The following is a 10,521-nucleotide window of genomic DNA, read 5'->3' as shown; positions in this document are numbered from 1 at the left end:
GAAAAGAAAATAGAGAAAGAAAAGAAAATAGAGAAAGGGCCAGGTGCGGTGGTTCATGCTTGTAATCCCAGCACTTTGGGAGGCCAAGGCGGGTGGATCACGAGGTCAGGAGTTTGAGACCAGCCTAACCAACATGGTGAAACCCCATCACTACTAAAAATACAGAAATTATCTGGGTGTGGTGGCGGGTGCCTGTAACCCCAGCTACTTGGGAGGCTGAGGCAGAAGAATCACTTGAACCTGGGAGGTAGAGGTTGCAGCGAGCCGAGATCATGTCACTGCACTCCAGCAGCCTGGGCGACAGAGCGAGACTCTGTCTCCAAAAAAAAAAAAAAAAAAGAAAGAAAGAAAAAAGAAAATATGTCTGCATTTTGTTTCTAAGTTGCAGTTGCATTTTGTAGGAGTTGAAACTGGATTCTTCAGGAGCAGTTGCTCAGAAATCTTGGATTTGAGGCCTTTCATACTCACTTGCAGGAAGAAAGTGTTCTCTCCAGGAAAATGGATTGCTCAGTTGAAAGCATAAACTTCTATTTTGATATCTGCAGAGTTCATGTACACGTGGCTGTGTACATTTGTCCTACTGGTTTGGAATTTAGATCTGGATTGAAGTGACAGGTTATTGCTGTTTAACACTCTCCTTTCTCTTGCTGAAAAGCTCTTAAATGGTTTCAGAGGTTATTTGTGAGTTATGACATGCTTCTCACTTTTCCAGGGTTATGAAAAACATTGTGTTAGTCATGAGCTTGAAGAATTATAAATGTGTGACTTTAGTTAAGAATGTGCTTTTTATTTTTCTTTTTTCCTATTTACTTAGAAGCTAGTTTTCAGTCTCTGACACCACGTTGGCAGACATCAGCAGGAAAAGAAAGGGATTTAATTTGGCAGCTTGCCTGGAAATAAGAGAGAAAATTTATTGCTTACACCAGTTGCTAGCTTATCCAAGGCTACAAAGAAAGAAAGATTCTTTTATCACTTTTTTCCTTTAAATTTTCTTTAAAATTTTTACCAAAGTAATACAGACACATTTAAAATTATATATATATATCAAAGGATCCAGAAGGACTAATAATGAAAAGCAATTGCCCTCCCAAGCCCTCTTCCTGCTCCTAAGAAGGAGTGTCTTTCAACTTTGCCTTTTGGTGGATCCTTCCATACTTCTAATACTCAGCTTATAGAGCTGTTTCTGTAGGTGGTTTTTTTTTTTTAATTTTTAGTTAATGAGGTATAATTCACATACCATTAAATTCATCATTTTAAAGAGTGCAATTCAGTGGGGTTTTGTATATTCATAAAGTTGTGCAACTATCACCACTATCTGATTTTAGGATGTTTTCACCATGCCAAAAGGAAACCCCATATCCATTAGGCAATCATTCCCCATTGCCCCTCCCCCAACCCTAGGCAACTAGTCATCTACTTTATTTATTTATTTATTGCATTTGCAAAGTTGGCATCGTAGCTTTATTTGTGCGCCGAGGGTGAAGGCAATCTGTCGTCAACTCTTCTTTCCCTGATATGCTCCAGAATAAAGAGAGGTGGGTGGAACAGCCGTGAGCACGGCCAGGTGTGGGCTATGTGGTCCGCCAGGAGTCCTTAGGGCTGTGGCCCACGTGTGCACATCCTGTTTCAGAGGAGGGGGCCTGAGGAAAGGGAGCCAACAGGACCAGGCAACTGTTAAGCTGAAAGGCTGCAAGTTTGATGGGACATAGACTTGGGCAGAGGGAGAGATGAAGTCAGGACAGGGCAGGGCTGTGGCTTTACAGACTTAGGGAGGCAGAGCTGCTGGGGAGATGCATTCTTCAGGCAAGCTTGTGCTTTGCTGTCCTCAAAGTGGGTTCCTCTGCTTAATGAGCCCTTAATCTCTCCCCAGGAAAGTAGGAGAAGAGAAAACCCAAAATGAGAAGGAAAATTTCTGGGCTGGACTGTCTGAGACTGGTTGTCTGAAATAGTCCAGAAAGAACACGATTTCTCAGTTATCTAGCATTGCTTGTTGCAGTCCAGCTCCCATGACCTTAGTGTCCTAGAAGGCTTAAGGGCCTGCTGGTATCCTCCCTATAGAAAGGAAGCCCCATCAGTCATTAAAGATCATCTAGCAGCAGGCCTAGTAGTAGAGCAGGCTGACTTCAGGTTTAGTGCTCAAGGTAAACAGTGACTGTGATTAAAGGAAACTGATATTTTTCCCTCAGCTTAAATTGCATCCCATCTCCAGACCTGGCTGGGCCATGGGTGAGAAGGGCAGGAACTAAGCCCGATGGAAGTCCCCCTGCTGGCCGCCGGTCTTGCTAATGAGCTTGATCTCCTCCAATATGATGTCCCTGCTGATAGCCTTGCACATGTCATACAGAGTGAGGGCGACCACTGCACCAGAGGTCAGGGCCTCCGTTTCCACTCTGGTGGGGGCCCCGAGTCTGGCAAGATGCCCAGATCTCCATGGCATGGCACGTGCTGTCCAGCTCCAGCTGCACCTGGAACGTGGCTCAGGACCACATGGTGGCACAGAGGGATCAGCTGGCTGGTCAGCTTGGCTGCCTGGACTCCAGCCAGCTGGGCCACCACCAGGGCATCTCCTTTCTAGAGCTGGTTCTGCTGGACAAGCTTGAAGGCTACAGGCCCCAGGAGGACCATGGCTGAGGCCACAGCCACCCGCTCTTCCTGCTCACATCTACCATAGCTTCCCGTCCTTCCAAGTCCACATGCGTTAGTTGTTCTGAGGTTAACTGGGGTCCTGAGGGGGCAGCAGGAGCCCAGGAACCTGGGCTAAGGCACTTTGAGTTGGCATCTGAGTCTGCATGGGAAGTGTAGTGTCTCTGAAAAGAGCCACACCCTAGCTGCTGCTGGGCTAGAAGAGGGGTCTGGGGAACCCTGTATCCTTTCCATAAAGTGGCCATCTGGCTAGAGAAACTCATTCTGGATCTTAGACCCTGACCATGGAGGGGGTCCCAGGAGGAAATGCTTGGATTAGCTGGTGGGGAATCGTGGAACATCAAAAATGACTTGATGGGTCACCGGTTATTCATCTGGGAAATGCCTGCATGCTGCCGCTTCTTCCTGCCCACGGCAGCCCGGATGATTCTCAGCAGCTCCTGCTTGGAGGCCCCAGCTTGCAGTGATCCCGTAGAGATACCTCAGAGTTTCCAAAAGAGGCAGACCTTGAGGTTCCCATCAGCTGTGATTCACAGGCGGTTGCAGGTCCCACAGAAATGTTCAGACATGGACATGATGAAGCTGTTCTGGCCTTGGAATCCAGGGATTTTTAAAGACCTTGGCTGTCCTGGATTCCTCCTCTGGCAGCTTCTCCAGCTCTGGCCATTGCTGCCAGACAGTTTCTAGCATCTTCTTATAGCTGACCATCTTCTTGAAGTTCCACTAGTTACCATCAAAGGGCATGTACTCTATGAAGCGCACATCCAGGGGGAGGCCCTCGGTCAAGGCCACAAAGTCCAGGAGTTCATCCTGGTTAAGGCCTGGCATCACCACACAGTTCACCTTCACAGGGTTGTACAGCCCGTGGCCTTGTGGATGCCCTCCATGACCTTGTGGAAGCCTTTCCTGCGGACGATGAACTCAAACTTGGCAGGCACCAGTGTGTCCAGGCTGATGTTGATGGCGCTGAGACCAGCCTTGTGAAGCTGGGGCAGCAGCCGGGCCAGGTTGATGCCATTGGTGGTGACACCGATGGTCTTCAGCCCTTCCAGCCGCTGGAGCGGGGCCACAATGTCCACCATGTCCGGCTGAATGAGCGGCTCTCCGCCCATGAGCCGGAACTTTTTCCACGCCTTCCTTCACAAAGAGCCAGGCAAGGGTCAGGATCTCCTCTGTGGTCAGCAGGTTGACCTTGGGGGTCAGCGGGACCCCTCCTCGGGCATGCAGTACTGACACATGAGGCTGCTCTTCTCCATGAGGGAGATCCGCAGGTAGCTGTGCTGCCAGCCGAAGCTGTCTGTGAGGAAGGCGGAAAAGGGGGCCTTGTGCTCCCGCAGGAACTGCCTCCGCCTGGACACCTCCTCTCAGGCAGCTTGCGCGGACTCGCCGGGGCGGGGCGGCATCACCGGAAACCCTGAGCTGCAGCTCGGGGCGTTGGACCTCAGGAGCCGCCTCAGCATCCGGGACATCCAGGACAAGCTGTGTCTGTCACCTTTCATCAATAAAGTACAATCTTTCTTAGACTTCCTCTCACAAACCCTCTAGCAAAGCAAACTTCCACTTAAATCTCACTGGCCAGAACTAAGTCATATGACCACACATAGATGCAAGGGAACCTGAAAAAACCTACAGGAAACTCGATTGACTAATTGGCTTATATCAATAGTTCTCAACCCTGGTTACATATTAGAATCTCCTAGGGATATTTTAAGTGTACATCTCTGAACATGGTCTTATCCCAGGTTCAGTGGTTCTCAACCAAGGGCAAGTTGGCAATGCCTGTGTACAGTCTTGATTCTTGTAACTGGGGGGAGGTGCTCTCGGCCCGCAGCCGGCTTCGGGAGCACACTGGCCGAGCAAAAGCGATTCTCCTACCTCAGCCTCCTGAGTAGCTGAGATTACAGGCATGCACCACCACGCCCGGTTACTGTTTTTTATTTTGAGTAGAGGTGGTGGTTCCCCATGTTGGCCAGTCTGGTCTCGAACTCCTGACCTCAAATGCTCTGCCTGCCTCGGTATCCCAAAGTGCTGAAATTACAGGCGTGAGCCACCGCGCCAGGCCCATCTACTTTATGTTTCTATAGATTTACCTTTTCTGGATGTTTCATATAGATGGAATCACACAATATGTGACTTTGTATGATTGGCTTCTGTCACTTAGTGTAGTGATTTCAGGGTTCATCCATGTCGTAGGGTGTGTCAGTGCCCCATTACTTTATGATGGCTAGTCATAAAGTAATGTATGTATAGACTACATTTTATGTATAGACTACATTTTGCTTATCCATTCGTCAGTTGATGGACATTTAGACTGTTTCCACCTTGGGCTGTTATGAATAACGCTGCTGTGAGCGTTCATATATGTGTTTGTGTGCACTTGTGTTTTCAATTCTTTTGGATATATGTATATGCAACTGTTTTTATTTATCCCTTTATACTTCCTGTTATGAGAGATAAAGATTTAGCTTGTTTACAGTATTCTCTCTCCTTCCCATTTCCATCCTACCAGTTGAGTATCTGTTTTTACTTCTTCCTTTTATTAACGTTTGTAACTGTAGTAATTGTGATTGATTTTCACTCAGATGACAAAAAACTGCCTACGGCAGCTTAAACACAAAGAAATTTGTACTCACTTAACAAGTCCTGCTTATTGTTGGTTCAGCTGCCAAAAACTGCCAGCAGGGACTCAGTTTAAAATAAAATAAAAGTTTAAATAAAATTTTTATTTTATGCCTTTTCTGTCTTTCCTCTCTGCCATCCTTAACAGGCTAGTTTTTATATTCATGCTTGTCTTCATTTGATTACAAGATGATGGCCACAACTCCAAACATTCACAGCTTCATACAAACAGGAAAAAGAGAATAGGCAAGAAACAGAAGCTGTGTCTGTCACCTTTCATCAATAAAGTACAATCTTTCTTAGACTTCCTCTCACAAACCCTCTAGCAAAGCAAACTTCCACTTAAATCTCACTGACCAGAACTAAGTCATATGACCACACATAGATGCAAGGGAACCTGAAAAAACCTACAGGAAACTGGATTGACTAATTGGCTTATATCAATAGTTCTCAACCCTGGTTACATATTAGAATCTCCTAGGGATATTTTAAGTGTACATCTCTGAACATGGTCTTATCCTAGGTTCAGTGGTTCTCAACCAAGGGCAAGTTGGCAATGCCTGTGTACAGTCTTGATTCTTGTAACTGGGGCGAGGTGCTCCCACCACTAAGTGGATAGAGGCCAGGGTGGTGTAAAACACCCTACAACACACAGAACGGCCCCCAACAACACAGAATTATTCTTTCAAAATGTCAGTAGTGTCAAGTTTGAGAAAACTTGCCCTAGACCAATTAAATTATAATCTCTTCTGGGTGGTTGCAATGTGCGGCCAGGGTTAAGATTCACTGGTTTCTGAATGATCCATTACATATCATCATTACACCATATTGATGTCCTGAACAAAACTAGGGTCCTGTTACAAGGAAGTAAAGGGGAATAAATATTGGTTACGTAGTGTGTCTGCTCCAGTAACTTTGGTCATATGCTAACAGTTTTACTTCTAATTCTATTAATTATGTAGTGTCTCTTGGTTCCTGTTTCGTGAGACGGGAATATCAGCCTGTCGCGCACTTTGAGTTCTTCTCCCTTTTACTTTTCAACTTCTGTAATTTGAAATTTAATTTTAGATTGACAAAGTGAATAGCACTTATTTTCTGTCCTATAATCAAAATTACATCTATATGTTGTCTAACTATAGATTTTTTTCTTTCTCTTTTTTTTTTGAGACAGGGTCTCACTCTGTCACCCAGGCTAGAGTGTGGTGGCATGATATTGGCTCACTAAACCTCCAAATTCAAGCAATTCTCCTGCCTCAGCCTCCCAAGTAACTGGGATTACAAGCACATGCCCCCATGCTTGGCTAATTTTTGTATTTTTAGTAGAGACGGGGTTTCACCATGTTGGCCAGGCTGGTCTTGAAATCCTGTCTTCAGGTGATCTGCCTGCCTCGGCCTCCCAAAGTGCTGGGATTACAGGTGTGAGCCACTGCGCCCAGCCTAACTATAGATTATTAAAATTAAAATTTAATAAACAGGATTTATATTATGACAATATAAACATTGTTCACTGCAGAGCTCAGAAATGCTTTTAAGTTTCATTATCAGCTTTTGTTTTACCTAGAGTTTGTAATTTTATTTATTTTATGTATTTTTATTTATTTATTTTTTGAGACAGGGTCTCACTCTGTCACCCAGGCTGGAGTGCAGTGTCGTGGTCACAGCTCACTGCAGCCTGGACCTCCTAGGCTCAAGTGATTCTTTCACATCAGCCTCCCAAGTAGTTGGGACCACAGGCACACACCACCACACCTGGCTAATTTTTGTACTTTTTGTAGAAATGGTGTCTTGGCCAGGCTGGTATCAAACTCCCAGGCTCAAGTGACCTTTGCCCCTCAACCTTCCAAAGTGCTGGGATTACACATGAGCCAGCCCTCCCAGCCCCTATTTTTTTTCCTTTTTTGGGGGACTGTTAGACTTAGGCCATTTTATTTTTATGTCATGTTATTTATTTATTTATTGAGGCAGAGTCTTGCTCTGTCACCCAGGCTGGAGTACAGTGGCATGATCTCGGCTTACTGCAACCTCCACCTCTCAGATCAAGCCATTCTTCTGCCTCAGCCTCCTGAGTAGCTGGGATTACAGGCGTGCGCCATCACGCCTGGCAACTTTTTGTGTTTTTAGTAGAGACGGGTTTCACTATGTTGACCAGTCTGGTCTCAAACTTGTGACCTCAGGTGATCCACCTGCCTTGGCCTCCCAAAGTGCTAGGATTACAGGTGTGAGCCACCGTGCCTGGCCGACTTATGCTATTTTAAAAGGTATTCATATAACCCTATTTCTATCTGGTATCAGCAAGGAACAAACAAAGACTAAAACTAGACGAAGTTTCTTTGGAACTAAAAGATTTCACAATCACCCTCTAATTTCAGTGAGATTTTTAAGAACTGTGGAATCTAATTCATGTGAAACTGGGCTTACAGAATAGAGTTATGATACTGTAATTCTATGTGTCGAGATTTCAGTAAATAAAGACATATTTGGTGAAGTTGTTAAATATTGGTTAAATGTTAAATTTTTGTTTGGGAATGGTTTTACTGGATGCTTCTAATGTAAATAGGAGAAAATCTTTTGTTGATTCATTTGTCAGATACAATGTGATTTTACATATTATGCACTGGTGAAGTAGGGATATAGTGATGGATGAGCTAGCCCCATGTGACAACTGTAAATAATTTTATTTGCAGTGGATACTTCTCATTATTGACTGCTCTATAGCCAAAGAACATTAAGTGAAATTACATTCAGACTTGGTGTTACTGGGAAGCAAGGTCTCCACCACTGTGAACATCTGGGTGCAGCTGCAAAAGGAACATGCCATGACCTCTGGGACACTGAACGTCTACCCTGATTGCAACTCCACGTTGCAATTCCTTCTAGAATTCAGTGGTAATTTAAATAACTTTACGATAGGCTTCCCAGAGCTCCACAAAGCATTGTCTATGACTACCTGGATTCCCAGAAGCTATATAATTCAATATTGTAGGTAACATAATATCACCTCTTCATAGATTATTTTTGCACGTAGTATAGTTGCATTTTCTGTTACTTTTGATTGGCCAAATTTTTAGTGAGGTAAAAATATACATAGAGTGAAAGACAGATCTTAAGTACAATTCAAGGAGTTCTGACAAATACATACTCCTATGTAACCAATGTCTTCATTGGTTAATTTTCTGTTTTGGGAATTTCAGGTAACTATTAATTTGAGTTAATGCCCAAAGATCTCTGAAAACATTTTTTTTCTCTTTTTTACTCGGAAAGTTTTTTAAGTGTGATAAGATCCATATAACATGATCCTTTTGGAGTTTATAAGCATGATCGTTGGGTTTTCACGTGCATGTGTGAGATGTGACTCCCTCAAGCCTTGTTACAACATCAACACATTACCAGTCTGACACACACAGAAAATACACATAACAAAATTTACCATCAGTGACAGTACATTTATAATATTGTGCAACCATTACTACCATCTAGTTCTAGAACATTTTCACTACCTCAGAAGGAAACCCCGTACACATTAAGCAGTCACTCCCCATTCCACCTTCCCTAAGCTCTGGCAACCATTCATCTGCTTTCTGTCTCTATGGATTTGCCTAGTCTGGATATTTTACATAGAATCATACTATATTGGCCTTTTGTGTCTGGCCCATTTTTTTTTTTCACTTAGCATAATGTTTTCAAGGTTCACAAATTTTGTAGCCTGTATCAGTACATCATTTCTTTTTATGACAGGATAATATCTCATTGTGTGTATATACCACAATTTATCTGCTTATGTGTTAATGGACATTTGAGTTGTTTTCACCTTTTGGCCACTGTGAATAGTGCTGCTACGACTATTCATGTAAAAGTTCTGTTTGAACACTTGTTTTCAACTCTGAAAAAGATATTATTTTGTCACCCCTATTGGGACCTGCTATTTTGCTCCTTTACTGCCTGTTACTTGTTCTAAACAAAGCAAAACAAAAAGAGCGAGTCAGTGCTGAAACTGCCAAGGAGAAAAAGGTAAACAATGGTCATGCTGTTTGACATGATTTTGGACAACCCCCTTGGCCAGTGCTCAGGAATGTGAAAATCATAGACATGGAGAACAGAAAACAGTGCATTCTTAGTTAACAAAATCACAGACTTTCCCAGCATTTGGTGTGAAAGGCTTTGATTCCTATGTCTGTGTCCAAAGAGGATTGTTGTTTAAACCACAATGGCTGCTTAGTGGCCAGTTGCAAACGAGGTTGAAATGTGTAAAAATGGTAAACATGATAATTGCCCAGTGAGCATTCCTGGCAGTGGCTAACCTTGCAGTGCAGTGGGCAGATTTTTAGGAAGGAAGGGATGGAATGAGCTAGAGAGCATTTGAGCTACCTGGTAATGGTGTTACCCAAGGCACACACACCTGACTGGATGCAAATCCAACTAAGTTTCCAGTGTCCTCTAAACTACTAACCCAAAGTGATTACCCAACCCTGGGAGTCTAAGAAGTTCAAGAACTCTGAAAAAGAAAGGGGTAATCCCCAGTGCCTACTCAAAACGAAATGCCAATTTGGTCAGTACAGAAAAGCAAATGGAACCTGGAGACTGCAGTTGTAGAGCAGCAGCATCTTCCATCACTGGGGCTAGAATTATCACTGGGTTCCTGATGTTGAGATGCGAATGTGGGAACAGACCCTCCCCAGCACACTTTCCTCCCTTTCTGTCCACTCAGATCACGAGAAATAGTTTGGCTTCACCAGTCAGTGACAGCCTCGGGATGGACTAAGTCCTTTACAATCTGCTACTTAGCTGTGTGATCTTGGACAAGTTACTTAACACATCTCAGCCTCCGTTTCCTCAACTGAAAAATGGTGTTAATAAAAGGGCCTATCACTGCCAGGCACGGTGGCTCACACCTGTGATCCCAGCACTTTGGAAGGCCAAGGCAGATGGATCACTTGAAGTCAGGAGTTTGAGACCAGCCTGGCCAACAGGGTGAAACCTTGTCTCTACTAAAAATACAAAAGTAGAGTCCTGTCTCTACTAAAAATACAAAAATTAGCCAAGCATGGTGGCTTATGCCTGTAATCCTAGCTACTCGGGAGGCTGAGGCATGAGAATCCCTTGAACCCAGGAGGTGGAGGTTGCAGTGAGCTGAGATTATGCCACTGCGCTCCATACTGTGGTATATGTCACATCAAACTAAGGTGTATGTTCAGGTACAAGGCTCTGCAATGATTCTGTAACATCAACTATTAAACACCAATGGCCTAACTTTTTGGGCCC

The 10,521-nt window shown here is 44.1% G+C and overlaps 1 non-coding gene and 1 pseudogene across 1 annotated transcript; one reads left to right on the top strand and one right to left on the bottom strand.

Moving 5' to 3' along the window:
• Positions 1-2,242: 2,242 nt before the first annotated feature.
• On the bottom strand, positions 2,243-4,237 carry LOC100425752 (molybdenum cofactor biosynthesis protein 1 pseudogene; annotated as a pseudogene).
• A 4,318-nt stretch (positions 4,238-8,555) lies between these two features.
• On the top strand, positions 8,556-8,659 carry LOC114674520 (small nucleolar RNA U13). The gene has a single exon (XR_003725670.2). It is a non-coding gene; the product is annotated as a small nucleolar RNA U13 (small nucleolar RNA).
• Positions 8,660-10,521: the final 1,862 nt, after the last annotated feature.

Source organism: Macaca mulatta, chromosome 20 (genome assembly GCF_049350105.2).
Source record: "Macaca mulatta isolate MMU2019108-1 chromosome 20, T2T-MMU8v2.0, whole genome shotgun sequence".
In the NCBI taxonomy this organism is placed as follows: Eukaryota; Metazoa; Chordata; class Mammalia; order Primates; family Cercopithecidae; genus Macaca; species Macaca mulatta.
Note: the sequence above shows the minus strand (reverse complement) of the source record. Positions and strands in the feature narration are given on the sequence as shown.